The following is a 16,487-nucleotide window of genomic DNA, read 5'->3' on the forward strand; positions in this document are numbered from 1 at the left end:
AGAATGAACAACATTTCACCCCATATGTCAGCTCTGTTCCTCATACATGTGTGGTTTTCTGGTAATATACTGTAAAATGCAGTCATTGAATTGTTGTAACCACTGACACATTTAAGTGCTGGCCTTTACATCCTGCAGCTAATCTGACATGTTGCAACCTGCTGTTATACTATCCACCTTCTAGGTTACTCAAAGCATGTATAATGTCTGTTTGTAGGTTTCACCCTCTGTCCCCCATTCATTCTGGCTTTGTCCACCTTTCTTGCAGTAACATATTGAGGGGTTATGACTGTCTGTGGGAATGCCACCATACGAGTACCTCACATGCAAAAGATGTAGGTGCTGCCAGATTCAAACTATCAACACCATTGCATGTTAATGTCCCTAGCCCAGTGAACCACACCAGCCACCAGACAGAGAAGTTTCATTCCTCACACTATCAACAACAGACAAACACTGTCAACCCTGCATTATGTGGGAAATACAATGTGTGGCCAGGTTCTATGTCACAGCCCTGGAATTGCCTGGTCTACTGATATATCATTGCAGACTTACTGTTGCAGCAGTTGTATGGGAACACTGATGTGTTGGGGTTGGGGAAGAACAGCACATGATCTGCTGGCATAGACAGTTGTGGGACTGTCCTATGACCCCACTGTTTGGCATCTCCCTTGAATAATGTAGCGGAGTTTCCAGCCATGTGGCCTAGTGAATATTACGGGGCACATACTATTGGATAGTGTACCTGTTGTCCCCAGTGGCTGTTGGATCTCTGCAAGTAGCGCAGTAGCCCACTATAGATCTGTGCAAGTAGCCCAGTAGCCCACTATATTCCCTTGCATGCATGCGGCAGGTCCATACATATGCTACCATAGCCTAGTACCCTGTACAAGTGGTGCATAGGAGAGTGACTTACCTTGTGAATGCAGCAGTCGACAGACCTGTAGTTCAGGGCTGACTTTGTCTGATGTATGCAGTATACAGCCAATACACGGTTAGGTACAGGTTGTGTCTTCCATGTTTCCTGATGTATTGTGCATGCATATAGGACTTACATTTCCACACTTGCACATTACATCAGTTTCTGTTCAACAGAAACAACAGAGAAATGAGAATCTATGTTGCTTTTTTTTGTTGTTAGTATTAGGCAAAGATGTTGACATTCTCTGAAAACTGGGACAGTTTAGAGGTACAACAGCACAAAAATACAAGGAAAATCAGATATGTTTCTGTTTCTTTAGTTTTGCAGACTGTACCTGATTTGTCTTGCATTTGGTCTGCCGTCTGTAGCATATATCAATAGAAAAGTCCGAGTGGCCGGTCTTTTTATCTATTGTTGTATGTTCGATTTACAATGGCCATTCTGGTTCGTCTGTCCAATCAACGTGCACATTTTTAAATACCTATGACCAGTCATCGTATAATAAAAATTAATCCATCATACCAACACCACTATCTATATGTGTGTATATATATAGATATATATATATATATATATATATATATATATATATATATATATATATATGTGTGTGTGTGTGTGTGTGTGTGTGTGTGTGCTTATGTGTATATATATATATATATATATATATATATATATATATATATATATATATATATGTGTGTGTGTGTATACATATATATGCTAGGATATACTGATAATTTACACACTTGATAAACTGACAGCATTCAAGATTCTCATGACATACTAACGTTTGACAAATGTCAGGTATACTGTATACGTATACATATATATAAATATATATTGCTGCTTCTGTTATGATAGCATGTGAGCACCACAGCAAAAGAAGCCAATAACCAGCCAACAAAGGTTATAAAATGTCATCAGTCTGTTGTAAGTCTCAGGATAACTGCAGCTGAGCACTATTGCAGTGTGCATTACTTATTTCTGGGTACTTGGGCTAGCAGCAATAATCCACATTAAATAAAGTCATTTCCTGCATGGTTCACTGCTCACTGTATTTGTAAGTGGCTGTGTTTAAGTGCAGGCATGGTTGTTTTATACTGTTCACAATACTACATTGCTGTGCTTACTCACTACTCTGTTAGGATACAAAACACGAAGAATGTTTTCTTGCTGTACACCCTCAACAGACTGGTATAACCTCTCTCTAAACAGCAGAATGTGTACTTATTCAGTACATTTATAGCTCCCTTGATGGTGTGAAACAGTGGAACGTGTGTTTATTCAGTACACTTATAACTATGAATCCCTATCTCCCTTGACAGTTTGAGAGGGTAGAAGGTTAAGACATGAGCTGCTAAGAAATAATATTTCTCATTTCGGGATTTGATTGCTTCAACCAGTAATTTCATGCTACATGATTGAGCAAGTGACTTCTAAGCATTGCCCCCTGATCACCTCTGATGATAGGCAATTGTGCCACTTGTTCATACAGTTAGTTCCCCCACCAAAAATATCCCCTCCATCCTCTCAAAGCATGCATGCTTAGCTATTCTAATGTGACCTAGCACCCTTCTTTTGCCAAAACACCTGGTGTGCCATTTAAACGTATGGCAACATTCACCATGCACCCTGTATTCTAACAACACTCCCCTCTACATGTGCCTGCATGGGGTACATAGTGCTGATGTCTTCTGCATCCTACCTGTATCATAATCCTCTCCCTCACTTCCTCTCTCTGAACATCATGCCTGTACCGACAGTCAGTGCATTAGTAAAACTAATGGTATAGTGAGTCTCTGCTCAGTGTCCTGACCATTTCACAGGATGGCACATGGAGCAACCACAACTCACATCTGTCAATGGTGTTCACACTATATTACATAACTTCTTAGTGTCCATACTATCCAGTTAAGAAAGAGGAAGAGCCTTCTGTATGGCAGTTTCTCTGTCTGGGAATCGAACTGTAGGATGTCACTAAGTATTGCCTATTAAACAGGCACTGAAATGAAGGCAGCTCATGTCTGAGTGCCTATGCTTTATTTATCACCACTGCACATTAGCTGCACAGAATATTCCATCTCTGAGTGACTTCTTATAAAGCAGTGCTGAATATGGGAACAACAACAAGATATTAAGGCTGTAGAGGTGACAGAGGGTAAAGAAGCTATACCTTTCTTTGAGAAATGTAACACCAATAAACATCAACTGACACTACTTGACTGTGTGAGACTAATGAGACTGTATATGACATATCACCCCCCCCCCATTCTGTCTGCACTCTACAGACTACTCTTACTTTTTAGTTCTAAGTAGCATAACTTTTGTGATTTCCACAACTGAATAAAATATCTCCTATCTCACTGTTTAAAACAGGTTATGTTCTGCTCTGTTAGATGTAATGTCTAAAACTGTAGAAAAATAAAGATAAACATATCTCAGATAATCCCCATTCTCAGGCTTTCCATCCATGTAAAGCAGACCCCTTCCCTAACCCTATTCAAGGACAACTTGGAGAACTGGATAGGAAATCAGAAATTCAGCCCTGGTCTGACACCTGTATCTCTGATTGACAGCATTGCCATCTTAAAATGCATGGGCACATTGGGCAGTTGCCCAGGGGTCTCACAAGCACAGGGGCCCCATGTTAATCTGTGTATGTTGTGGCCAGCTGTCAATAAATAAATACTATGCTATACTAAATTATAAATCTTTGAAGAATTATAAAAATTATGAAAATTGTAAATATTAGAAAGAGCTGTAGAGTAGAGCGCCGATCATCCTAACTTTCAATTATCCAAATACAGCCTTCTTAAAAGTTGTGTCACCTGTTCTTCCTACCACACAAAATGTAACATTCCATTTGTTGCTGCAGTCTGGATTGTAAGGTCAGCTCAATCCCTGTACCTTAGGTACAAGAGCCTGAATTCTCTAACCCTATCACCACTTGTGTTTCAAGGAGTTGAAATTTTTGGCTCATACTTTTGGTCTGTTCCTCTTAAAATTTGTGGTTTTCTGGCAAATCAGTGAGGACAGAATTCACTAAATACAGTAATGACAAGCATTTAAGTTTCAGTCTTTTTAACTTTTAGGAAATGCATGGTAACACAAAACCTTTTATTCTAGCAACTTTCTAGGATTATACAAGCAATATTTAAAATGTGCCCGGGGTATTGGGCCTTTGCTCCCCCACCCATAAATTTTGGCTTTTTCTAGATTTTTTCTGCTCCAAAGTTGAGAGATATGGATGAGTGTCAAGTGAATTTTACAAGGAGCTGAGAGCTTCATGGGAAGAGAAGTGTAGTACTGCTTATGGCAAATCTGTTTACAATGTGCAACTGTTGTTTAGAAAATGATATCACTATTGTGGAAAAGCATTTAAAAGTGTTGTTAGTAGCACAACAGGATGGTAATATACTTGCTTTTGATGCAGAAAGCTGTGGGTTCTACCCCTGCATATGTAGATGGATTGCTAATACTGTTTTTGTCTGGTTCAATTATATGTTTGATTAAATGAACTACCCTAGGTCCCATTTAGTTTGGATAATCAACTCCCTACTGTACATGAGCCATGAATTGAAATACCTTTGCTCCTCCTTTAAAACTATATATATATATATATATATATATATATATATATATATACATTTAAATATCGGTTATAATTTTTTAACAAGTACGGGAACTTTTGTGGTCATATTTGTGGATCGGTCCTATTTGTAGGTAGTCTTAATGATGGACCACTACCGTACATACAATGTTTTGAAGGTGTTTACTTTTCTCATTGACCTGAATTTCTACAGCTGAAACTGCACTAAACTATGCATAATTTTTTTTATTTGTTTTGAATATCAGTGAATAACCCTTTGAGCATAAATTAAATGTAGTGTTTTGAGTGCAGCACAGAAGAGGAAGATAGCTGCAAAGGAGAAGGAAAAAATGTACAAATTTCCAAAATTAACATCTTAACTGAACCCAGGTGCAACATCATCAGCCACTAATACTGTTACTTTAAATATAACATCCACATCTACGTCCTGCATGCACAACTACACAGGGCCAGTGTTAGCATTTTGGGGGCCCCCAGCAAATGTTAAGTCCAGGGCCCCCTCAGGTACTTCTGTCAGGGTATTACCCTGTCACTGCCAACCCTTTAATGCTGCAAACGTTTAGAAGTAGTATGTACAGAATGACCTGTCGCTATAATGATCTTACAGTACAATAGGTCTATATACCACACCATGTTCTCCCATCTCACACAGAGACATTCACAGTTATTAGTATTTTAGTTAACAACAATGATACTTTATAGCAACTGTAGGCATAGGTGTGGGCTTGGGTAAAATGCTGTCTATATGCTCTAAAGTGTATTTTATTTATTTTCTTTTTACATAATCTTTTCATCCAGTGATGGCATGAACAGAAATTATAATTAAGGAAAGAAATTCATTGTTGCTGTTTAGCTTAATTTTCCTTGCATCCTTTCATCACACCTTTCCTGACCAAGCCAGCATAGTAATAACCACTTAGGAAACAACTCAAATAAGCCGGGGCTCAAGAAGCCATAGGGTTATAGGTGCTCTTGGATGCATTTTAGAGCATTTCCCAACCTTTTAATCCAATGGTGTCCTAAACAAAAAGAATTTCAGCCTTTTTTTATTTTAAGGAAGACATAAGTTGTGCACAAGGCTTAATATTCAAAGATGGCAAAAGAGCAGCTCACAACAAACTAAGCAGCCATTTGTTGTCTGGATGTAGAGGTCCAATATGGGAATACATCCTGCCTTCCTACCCCCCCCCAAAAAAAACAGTCACTGCCTATACATCCCTCTGGTGTTAGACTGGGATGAATGCAGAGGTTGAGATTGCCACAGTCATGTGTTTCAAGTGAGTGCTGACATACATATACATAGCATGCCTCCTCACTCTGCAACCCTACCCATCAAAGGCAGCTACCTGTATATATGCCTGATGTGAAATTGAAAAAATAATGATGACAGTAATGTATTCTACTTTGTTGCTCCTAAACAGTACACGGCCCCTACACAAGCTATAGTAACCTTCTTTGTACACCTCTGAGGTCTGTGAGAAAAGTAAAAGAATGACCACATTGTCCTCAGCCCAAACAAAAACTGAAATAACCTCATATGCAAACCTCTATGGTTTGACTGTAATGAAAAGTAAAGAAGCAACCACAACCCCCTCCCCCCCGAATAACCTACAGCAGTTTTCTATACACACGCGTCTGAGCAGGACTGGTTTTAGAATGGGTGCAGTTAAGAACACAAGCCATTACCAGCTTTATCCTAACACGGTCAGCCCTGTTCAGGTTAAAGAGTGTGGTTAGAAAATGAATACATTTTTTTCTCATGTTTCCCCAACCAGCAACAGCTTTTGTGGGGCCCTCACACAGTCAAGGATGGATAAGGGAGCCCCCTGTATCAATTTATAGAGTCTAGGGAGTGGAGGCCACCAGACTCCTTGAAGATCAAAGTGTCTGAATCTTCTGTGATATATTTTATGCATTACATTTGAAGTATAACTACTTGTTTGCTACATTTTTCACTGATACACAGAAGAATAATGTATGAGTCTTGGCATCATTAGGTGTATGCAGAGATAAAAATTAGTAATGCTTTTTACAAACACACACAAAAGCCATAACAATACTAGTTTTGCACTTACTTTAGTGAATAGCAATACATTGTGCAACACTGGCACTGGCACACCAGATCAGTGAGTGTTGTTTAGCAATTTTCAAACATTAGCAGGGTTAAGTCACTTTTATTTACCTCATTGATGAGCAATGCATACCTGTCGCTGTCTCTGATTTCACAGCCCTTCCCTGATTTTTCTTATAATTTTGATCTGTCCTTCGTACAAATTTTGATTTGCTAATAAATCATTCAGGGATACAAACAGTCAATAATTCCAGGTAACAGACGTTTATACTTCTTATTGTCCAAAAAATGCATGTTGGTGCAAAAGGTGTTATTCTATTAACTTTTTAAAATGAATTAGAGTAATATTTACAACATGTTCCTGATTTTTAGCCTTTGTTCAGCTATTATGTTTGGTATTATGCTGAATTCTTCTGCAAAATAGTTGCGAGTTGTAATATCTGGTGTCTTACCAATATTTATAAAACTCACTGAAAGAAAAAAAACATCTCTGATGATCAGAAGCATCAGTTCTTCTTAAAATACAAGATTTGCACTCAGATTAGTCACTCTGGCCTGCTGATCTCTCTATTGCTTACCTTGCTTATGTTCTTTATCAGCTTTATCCTAACAGGGTCATACCAGAACCCCGTTCAGGTTAAAGAACATAATCAGGAAATTAATACATTTTTCATCATTTTTCCTATCCATCAGCTGCTTTTGTGGGGCCCCCACACAGTCAAGGGTGATTAAGAGGCCCCCTTGCAGCCACAGGTATTGCAAGTATCTAAAGCTGGCTTCAAGGGTGATTAAGAGGCCCCCTTGCAGCCACAGGTATTGCAAGTATCTAAAGCTGGCTATGTTGTTGGTTTTAGTGGAGAGAATATCCACCAATCAGGGTTTAACTAAGCCAGATGCACTATTTCAGGGGTAAAATATTTAATGGGATTTTGAAGCCTGTTACTTGATAAAACACTGTAACAATAACCAGAGATACCTTTGAATTTTAAAGGAGATATAAATAATTTAGAGTTATTACCCACCTGGTTTATTAACAATGCATAAATGCTGTACTAGCTTTTGTTAGTTTGACAGACATGTTACATGATATCAAGATAAATAACTTGCTGTGGTTGGGGCCCCCCCAGGAACAGGGGTCCCCCAGTGAGAGCAGGGTTTGCTGGTGCCTAAAGCCGGCTATGCATCTACATACACGGCTGCATCCAATCATCCAGTTCCAGCAGACATACCTGCTGTATAAATTACCTGTTCCTACTGCTGGGAATATCCCACAAGGGGAAATATCCAAATCTGTAACAGTAAAGGAGTTTGTGATCCAAGACACATATTCAGGGCTATGGAACATTAACAATACTAATACAGTGAATTACTGGATTCATAGTGGGTCAGCATCATCATCATCATGTCAGAATCATGATAGCAACTTTTCAGACTCATGCAGCGTGTATAAAGGAGCTAGAAGAGAGAATACGCAGACAAGGTATTTGTCAAAGAATGTGTTTAAATGTCATCTGCAGAATGGCGAATATGTAAAATGTGAAGGGCTACTCTATTTACCTTCCCAGTGTCATTTGTACTGCTTTGTATGTCTTCTATTGTCCAAGACAGAGTTCCTCATTAGGATTCAATGACTGGAAATGCAGCAATGTTATTGTAGAACATGAAAACAGAGAAGAACATCATAAGTGCATGACAGCATATTTGATCCAACATAAAAAACAGGAAGTGTAGATTCTTTGTTACTTGAACATCATCGCTCAGAGCAGGAATACTGGCATAAAGTGTCGACAAGTCTGGTTTCTGTAATCCACTTTCTTGCCTCTAGAGGTTTGCCATTTCCTGGATAAAATCAAATTATTGGGTCAGTAAAAATGGAAACTATTTAGGTGTTCAAGAACTGTTGAGTGCATTTGACCCTTTCTTGGCAGAACATCTCAAACTGTATGGAAATCGAGGAAAAGGGAGCCCATCATATTTATTGGCAAACATTTGTGAGGACTTTATTGAATTAATGGGATATCATGTTTTTTGTGCTATTCTTGAAGAAATAAGAGTCAAAGTATTACTCAATAAGTGTGGACTCCACTCAAGACATCTCACACACTGATCAACTGACATTTACTGTCCGGTACATTCGAGGATGTTAAACAGTGCGAGGATATGAACCAGTGGAACATTTCAGTAAGTTCATCCCCATCTTTTCTCGTGGAGCAAAGTATCTAGCAGACACTGTTGTGGAATTTCCTTAATGAAAACAAAATTCCACTGTTAAACTGCCACGGTCAGTCGGATGACAATGCCTCAAATATGTCTGGACACTATACCGGATTGCAAGCACAGATTCATCAACTGAATGAGTTCATCATCTATGTCCCCAGTGCTGGACACAGCCTGAACTTGGTGAGAGTAAAAGTGGCAGATTGTTGCCTCCAGACTGCAAAATTCTTTGACTTTGTTCAGTGCCTGTATTCCTTTCTTCTCTGCTTCTACACAAGTTCTGGCATCATTTTTAGATAAAGATGTTGTGGTCAAGCATCTGTCTGACATGAGATGGATGGCCTTCACATTTTGATGCTGTTCATGCTCGGTGTGGAGCTTTCGAGAAAATTAAACATGTACCAGAATCTGTATCAGCTGACACTGAACAAGAAGTGAACAAAAGACTAGAGGCAGAAGGAATGAGTGAGAAAAAGGAAAACCTGGAAACGATCTTTCTGACAATTCTTTGGAATGACGTTCTTGAAAGCGTGAACAAGACAAGTAATGTCCTGCAGTCAGAGGATGTGAACATACTTTTTGCCATGAATCTTTTTGAGTCTCTGAAAACCTGTCTTCAGGAAATTATAGACAAATTTAGTGAATATGAATTAAAAGCCAGGAGTAAGTGTCCAGATTCAGATTTTAGCTATGTGAAAAAAAACGGGAACAAAAGCAAAGTGTGCATCTTACTAGATATGAAGGATCAGAAGAGGTATGTCTCACTAAAAGTGAAAAGTTCAAGGTAGAAACATTCCTTTCTTTTCTGGACTCATATTTGAGATGACAAAACGTGGAGAAGCTTATTCATTGACTGGGAATCTGTTTTCTTTCTTTAGTGAATTGAAAACAATTGGTTCTGATGAACTAAATGAAAAGTGTGAAAACCTGGGTAATGTGTATCACAAAGACCTTGATTATGCTGACCCTGTAAATGAATGTGTTCATCTCAAGCACTACATTGTTGTTGGTGAAAATTGTGAAACTCTTCCAGCATTGTACAGAAAAACAGTTTCAGACAACTTGAAATCTGTGTTTCCCAAAGTTGAAATTGCACTCAGAATATTCATGCGCATGATGGTTACCAACTGTGCAGGAGAACGTTCATTTTCAAGACTGAAACTTATAAAACATCAGCTTCACAGCACAATGGGGCAGCAATGTTTAAAGTGTCTTTCAGTTATGTGTATGAAAAATGACATCTTCAAGGCAACGGATGTCAAGTCAATTATAATGCAATTCTGTGCAAAGAAATTTCACAAACATTTATGTTGAGCACTTGATTAATAATAAATATTTCATAATAATTTCATACTGTGCCATCTGCATCTGTATGGTTTACTAGCTGTAGTATCTTTAATTTGTTGAAAATTTTATGTTTTTCAAGGCTCATGTTATATTGTTCAAATGTTTATGTTGACTAATCTTTGTTGTACAGCCTTTTTTTTGTTTAAACACTGATTATCAATAAATATATGTTTAATTTCATCGGCCATTTTCATTTTTAATCCTGTGAGTGGCTGTGTAGGTAGGGGTCCCAGTGCACTGCTTTGGCTGGGGGCAAATAATGCTGTTAAGACAACCCTGGGTATTTATGGAAATACTAAATACCCCCCCCCCCTTAGGCTTAAGAGAGAGGTAAACAGCCCTGTTGTTTGGCTTAATCCCACCATCAAGAAATTAATGAGGAATACAGATAAAGCCTGGAAGGCATGGCTTAATAATAAAACAGAAAGCAATCTTCAGAAATATAAATACACACAAAATAAAGCTAAATGCCAGATCAAACCTGACAAGAAACTTTTATTACTCCAATGTGCAGAACAGACGCTACTAAAATGCTAGCCAATTCTGAGCCACCATATCTAAAAATACTAAATCCTAGCTCAAATGGACAACCAAACCCCAACTCCCATTGTTCACCAGAAGAAACAGCCAGCACTTTTAATGATTACTTTATCTCAGGCATCTCCAAACTACTTCACAGCCAATCTCAAAGCAAATGTACATCCTCTAATAGCCTGACGACATTCCACTCCATCTCATCTTCCGATTCCATTAATACTTACTCAGTCATCGTTCAACCAGTATCCACCACAACAATCAAGACATCCCTCAAACAAATTAAACCAAGTACAGTAGCTCCATATGAAATTCCTGTTGGTTTCCTAAAAATAGCAGCCAGCTTAATAGCCTTTCCAGTATCCATTCTCATAGACAGATCTTTTCAGGAATCACAAGTCCCAGCCTTATGGAAAAAATCTCATATTATCCCATTTCGCAAGGGAAGTAACTCCACTGATATATCCAATGTCAGGCCCATTGCCATCCTTTCCCCTCTTTCAAAAATCCTTGAAAAATGCATTCATAATCTATTAATGGCTCACTTACAAATAAATAATCTCCTGACACCCCACCCAATATGTATTCAGACCAGAGCATAGCACATTCATAATCTATTAACAGCTCACTTACAAAAAAATAATCTCCTGACCCCCCCACCGAACATGTATTCAGACCAGGGCATATGGCACATTCATAATCTATTAACGGCTTACTTACAAACAAATAATCTCCTGACCCCCCCCCCAACATGTATTCAGACCAGGGCATAGCACATTCATAATCTATTAACGGCTCAATTGCAAACAAATAATCTCCTGATCCCTCACCCAACATGTATTCAGACCAGTGCATAGCACATTCATAATCTATTAACGACTCACTTAGAGATAAATAATCTCCTGACCCCACACCCAACATCCATTCAGACCAGGCCATAGCACATTCATTATCTATTAATGGCTCACTTACAAACAAATAATCTCCTGACTCCCCCACCCAACATGTAGTCAGACCAGGGCATAGCACATTCATAATCTATTAATGGCTCACTTACAAACAAATAATTTCCTGACCCCCCCCCCCCCCCCACCCAACATCTATTCAGACCAGGGCATAACACATTCATAATCTATTAACGGCGCACTTACAAACAAATAATCTCCAGAACCCCACCCAACATCTATTCAGACCAGGGCATAGCACATTCATAATCTTTTAACGGCTCACTTACAAACAAATAATCTCCTGACCCCCCCTATCCAACATCTATTCAGACCAGGGCATAGCACATTCATAATCTATTAACGGCTCACTTACAAACAAATAATCTCCTGACCCCCCCACCCACACCCAACATGTATTCAGACCAGGGCATAGCATTAACACAGCTCACCTACACTTCACCAGCACTATTCACCTAGCCAGAGACAAAGGCCACTTGGTTTCTGGATTGTCCAAGGCCTTTCATACCATATCCCATAGCTTACTTCTAAAATAGCTGTCTTCACTTGGCCTATCAAACACCTCCACCAACTGGTTCTCCAACAGACTCCAGTCTGTTAAATGGATTAATCTGTATTCTTCTTTTCTACTCATCAAAACAGGCTATTACAGCTAATCCCAGTACTTTGTCTATACTGGCATCAGAATATTCTATTATTTCTCATGCCATATAATATTAGAAATATAGTAAATATTTTGAATTACTATATATTAGTTTATTTGATGTAGGCTGCCCACTTCTTCAAAGTGTCTTACTACTTGCATTACGTGTTATATTCTTGATCACAATTTCTCCTAGAGATATTCTGTATATGTATTTCAGTCAGTTGCCAAGGCTCTTATCCCCATGTATATAAAGTACACCCTAATCCAATCTGAAGAGTTTTATTTGTTGTGTGGTTTTTCTCTCATTGTGTATAATTATTTATTAGCTATTGCAAAATGTTTTTAGCCTTTCTCCCCAGTTCATTATAAAATATTTAAATTGTTGTGGGACCTTCCTTTCCTTACATATATAATTATTCATCAACTTATTGTAAAAAAAAATATCTGTTGTATGGTTTTTCTCCCCTTGTATATAATTACGTTTTAAATGGGGTTTTTTTTTTTACTCCATGGTGGAGCTTTTCTCCCTGAGCCTGCATTGAAAAATGGGCCACCACTGGCAGTTGGACTTCTCTCTCTCGGCAAATAAACAGATAAATAAATAGATAGATAGATAGATAGATAGATAGATAGATAGATAGATAGATAGATAGATATATAAATAATCATATTGGTACAATGTGCAAACTGTCACATTTGAGCTAGTTGAGTGACGACTCTCAAAATAAAATGACTCGTGCATAAAGCAACGGACACTAGCTTTATATGATGGTGTTACAAGGGTGGAGCACTTCTGTTAACTCATTTACTCCTGAGCAGCAGGACATTCATCAACACTTTTATTTACTGACAGCTTCTAAGCCAGAAAAACACATGCTTCCTGGGAGCGTTGCTACAAACCCCCTGCTGAAAACATACTTCAGTTAGATGTACGATACCCAATAAATGATGAGGTACCAAAAATGTAAAGCATGATAGATCAAAGGTTTGTCTGTCAATGCAGCTTTTATGTTGTAGATTTATAAAAGAAAAAAATCTGGAATTTACTTGCCAAAAAATATTAGTGTCATGGTCAAACAAAGTGGTATATCTGTAAGTGTGTACAATATATCCATGATATCAGGGACAGAACTGATCACCTTTTCCAGAGGTTACAAATGATGTATGACAAGAAGGGATAGCATACTGCGTTTTTTTATATTTCCCTGTCTATGCAAATTAGCCACATCATAATTTTGCAATATTTCAAAGCAATTTTAATCAACAAAACTATTTCTGTTAGATAGTAATTATCTATGAAAAACATTGTATGCCTTAATGTTTTGTATAAAATGCACCATATTTTCTCCTGTAGATCACACTGGTTTTATGAGATTAATACAGTTATGACAATATAGCTGGTAGTCATAATTACTTTCCAAAATGCATTTCTATCTCACTATGTCTTCACATTACCCACCATGTTTTAATGTCAGTTTTTACAAACCTCACTGTTTGAATACATCACCCGAACAAGACAGTATCACAATGTATTCTTGCATTATTAAAGTTAACATGGAAATATGTGATTTTTTCATAACTTTTTGAAAATGCTCCTTAATAACCCCAGCTCTGCACATCCCATGCTGACCATTTCACAGTCACAAGCCTACCAAATCATGGCAGCTTGTAGATGCAATATCACTGTCTTAAGTTTTGAATCTCCCTATTGAAATTCTGACTGTCTACAAGACAAATAAAAGACAGAAATCCCAGGAAAAGATCAAATGTCAAAGATTGCTTTTAGCCTTTAAACTTCTTTTTTTGTAGGGAGGCATGCCTCACTGCACCCCTGAACTCATATATTCCTCAGAATTTTCAGCCTTTCAATCCCCATGTTTCAGGACTTGCTCTACTGGGTCCTGTCATTTCAAAAGCTTACCCTTAATTTTATGTTTGTACCTTTAACAAGGCTTCCAAAATTAGTCTTTTGAGTGACAAGTAAACTTGTTTCAGGAATACAGGGAAGGCTCCTGTAAATATGAGTATATTCTTAAAGGATACACAGGAACTCTACCTTTCTGATGACTATACTCTTGAAGGAAGCTACCTGTATGCAGTGGTTAATTACAGGACTCTTCATTATGCAATATTAACTCTATAAATTAAGTAGTGAATTATACATTTATGCAACGTGCAGTACGAAGTTACCACCTTTACAGTGCAAGGTTTTGAAACTAAAATATTCACATACTTGTGCAAGAGATTTTATTCTTTTTTAATAAAATTATAATTAATGCCACCAGTATAATTACTTTTTCTCATATAAAATGAATATATATATCTTTATCTATATATTTAGATACATCACACACTCAGAGACATAAACAGCATATGTGCATATTTATATATAATACTTACAAAAATAGATATTTAATACAATTACCCACAACTTACAGAGTGATTAAATAGTTAATACTGAACATATAAGCAAATGATCCCATGAAAGATGGAAAGTGAAGTGAATAGTACTGGAAGGAACAGCTATAACTGTAGGTCACAGAAAGGGTTTTTTCACCGGCCATCACCACGGCCACCAGCATCACCCTACTTAGCATGCAGTATTCTTTTAGGAGCAAATGATCTGGAAAAAATATTTTACACATCATTATCATTTTTTAAAATAAACTTTCACAATGTTTTTCTCAATTTGCATATAAAAATATTTTAAATCATTCTGAGAGGATGAATTGTTGCACACAGTAATCCAGGAGTCTATACAGAGAAGTGTGTGGGGTGGGGGGGCACTTGTCTAAAAATATGCACGATAATTTATTCATATAACTGACATTATCGGGGATGACATATGACTCATAAAGGACTGCAGGGCTTAACAAATGGATTCTGTCTGTATCAAGTGCAGAGAAACAACTGCTTCCTTTTCAGTACCATTTCGGTAAGGTTTAAACATTTAAATAAAATAAAATCACATTCAGATGCTGACAGAAGTTCACATATTTTCATTCAATAAAGAATTATATGTTGTCTTCATTCATTAAAGAGCTGTATACTCTCTCTCCTTTACACTAAAGCCATTGTTGTAAGTATTTAAACAGATGTGTTTTTATTTTGCACAGCTGAGGCATTAGTACCATATATCCACAAAAAAAAAAAAAAAAACACTGTGCTTGCTACTTGTCTTTGCTTTCACCGTCTTGTTGCTGTCATCTTGAAATGGATAAAAAGGTAAAGTGATTTTGCTTTTCTTCTAGTCTATTGCAGTTGATTTTTTTTCCAGAAAATAAACAGAATGCATTGTTCTTCTTCCTGAAAAAGAAACAAAAAAAAAAAACTTTTAATGGCTACTGTGATTTCACTGTCAGTATTACCCATCCTCCAATGTTGCAGCTACTCTATTAACAATACTTCCCCACCCCCCAATTTGCCTAGAAAGACCACAATGCACTGTGATATAGACTGCAAGTTCAGCAGCCTCTCTGGTCAGAAAACTGCAGGAACTAGAGAAGTACATCCATCCACAAAACCTTAACACTGCAGCTCCTCAAAACCAGAGATTAAGCATCATATCAAACAAAAAAGCAAGGGTAGGTCATTCATTGTACTACTACCTATTATACATAATACTATTATGTACTACTGTACATATTATTATTATTCATGGCTGTGCTGCAATACACTATATATATATATATATATATATATATATATATATATATATATATATATATATTATAGTAATAGATATTAGAGTTTATGTGGAAGTAAAGCATGAATATGTTGCAAAATTACAGCTGTACTTGTGCTAATTCGCTGCTAAGATACTGCATGTTCTTATACTTGTTTGCATTTCTGCTCATAACCTCAGTTGCATTACTGTTCATACCAACTAAAGGGCTTTCAAATAACTGTTGTATCATTTAGAATAAATGTCAGGCATTTGGATTTTAGGAAAGATGACTGGCCGAGACATTTGCAGTAAGTAGACCTGTTTTCACCTAAACTTGTAAGCCTACATTTTGCACCACTTCATACAGGCTGCAGTATTACTGATGTAAAACAGCATGATTCATCTGAGGATCGGATTTCTGACATGCTGTCAGGGAGCTATGAAGTCTCTCGAGGCAGGTAGCATCACAATGTCTTGTTATCCTCACCTGCGTGCATACAGCAAC

At 37.5% G+C, this 16,487-nt stretch overlaps 1 protein-coding gene across 2 annotated transcripts in view; it reads right to left on the reverse strand.

Moving 5' to 3' along the window:
* Positions 1-14,682: 14,682 nt before the first annotated feature.
* LOC122815229 (potassium voltage-gated channel subfamily A member 2-like) overlaps positions 14,683-16,487 on the reverse strand; it is a 420,329-nt gene continuing 418,524 nt past the window's right edge. For both annotated transcript variants that reach the window (XM_044087555.1, XR_006366940.1), the window contains exon 2: positions 14,683-15,621. The gene's annotated coding sequence lies outside the window, so the exon portion shown is untranslated. The remainder of the gene's footprint in view (positions 15,622-16,487) is intronic.

This window comes from Protopterus annectens, chromosome 11.part0 (assembly GCF_019279795.1).
Source record: "Protopterus annectens isolate FY-2018-M chromosome 11.part0, PAN1.0, whole genome shotgun sequence".
Classification (NCBI taxonomy): domain Eukaryota; kingdom Metazoa; phylum Chordata; order Ceratodontiformes; family Protopteridae; genus Protopterus; species Protopterus annectens.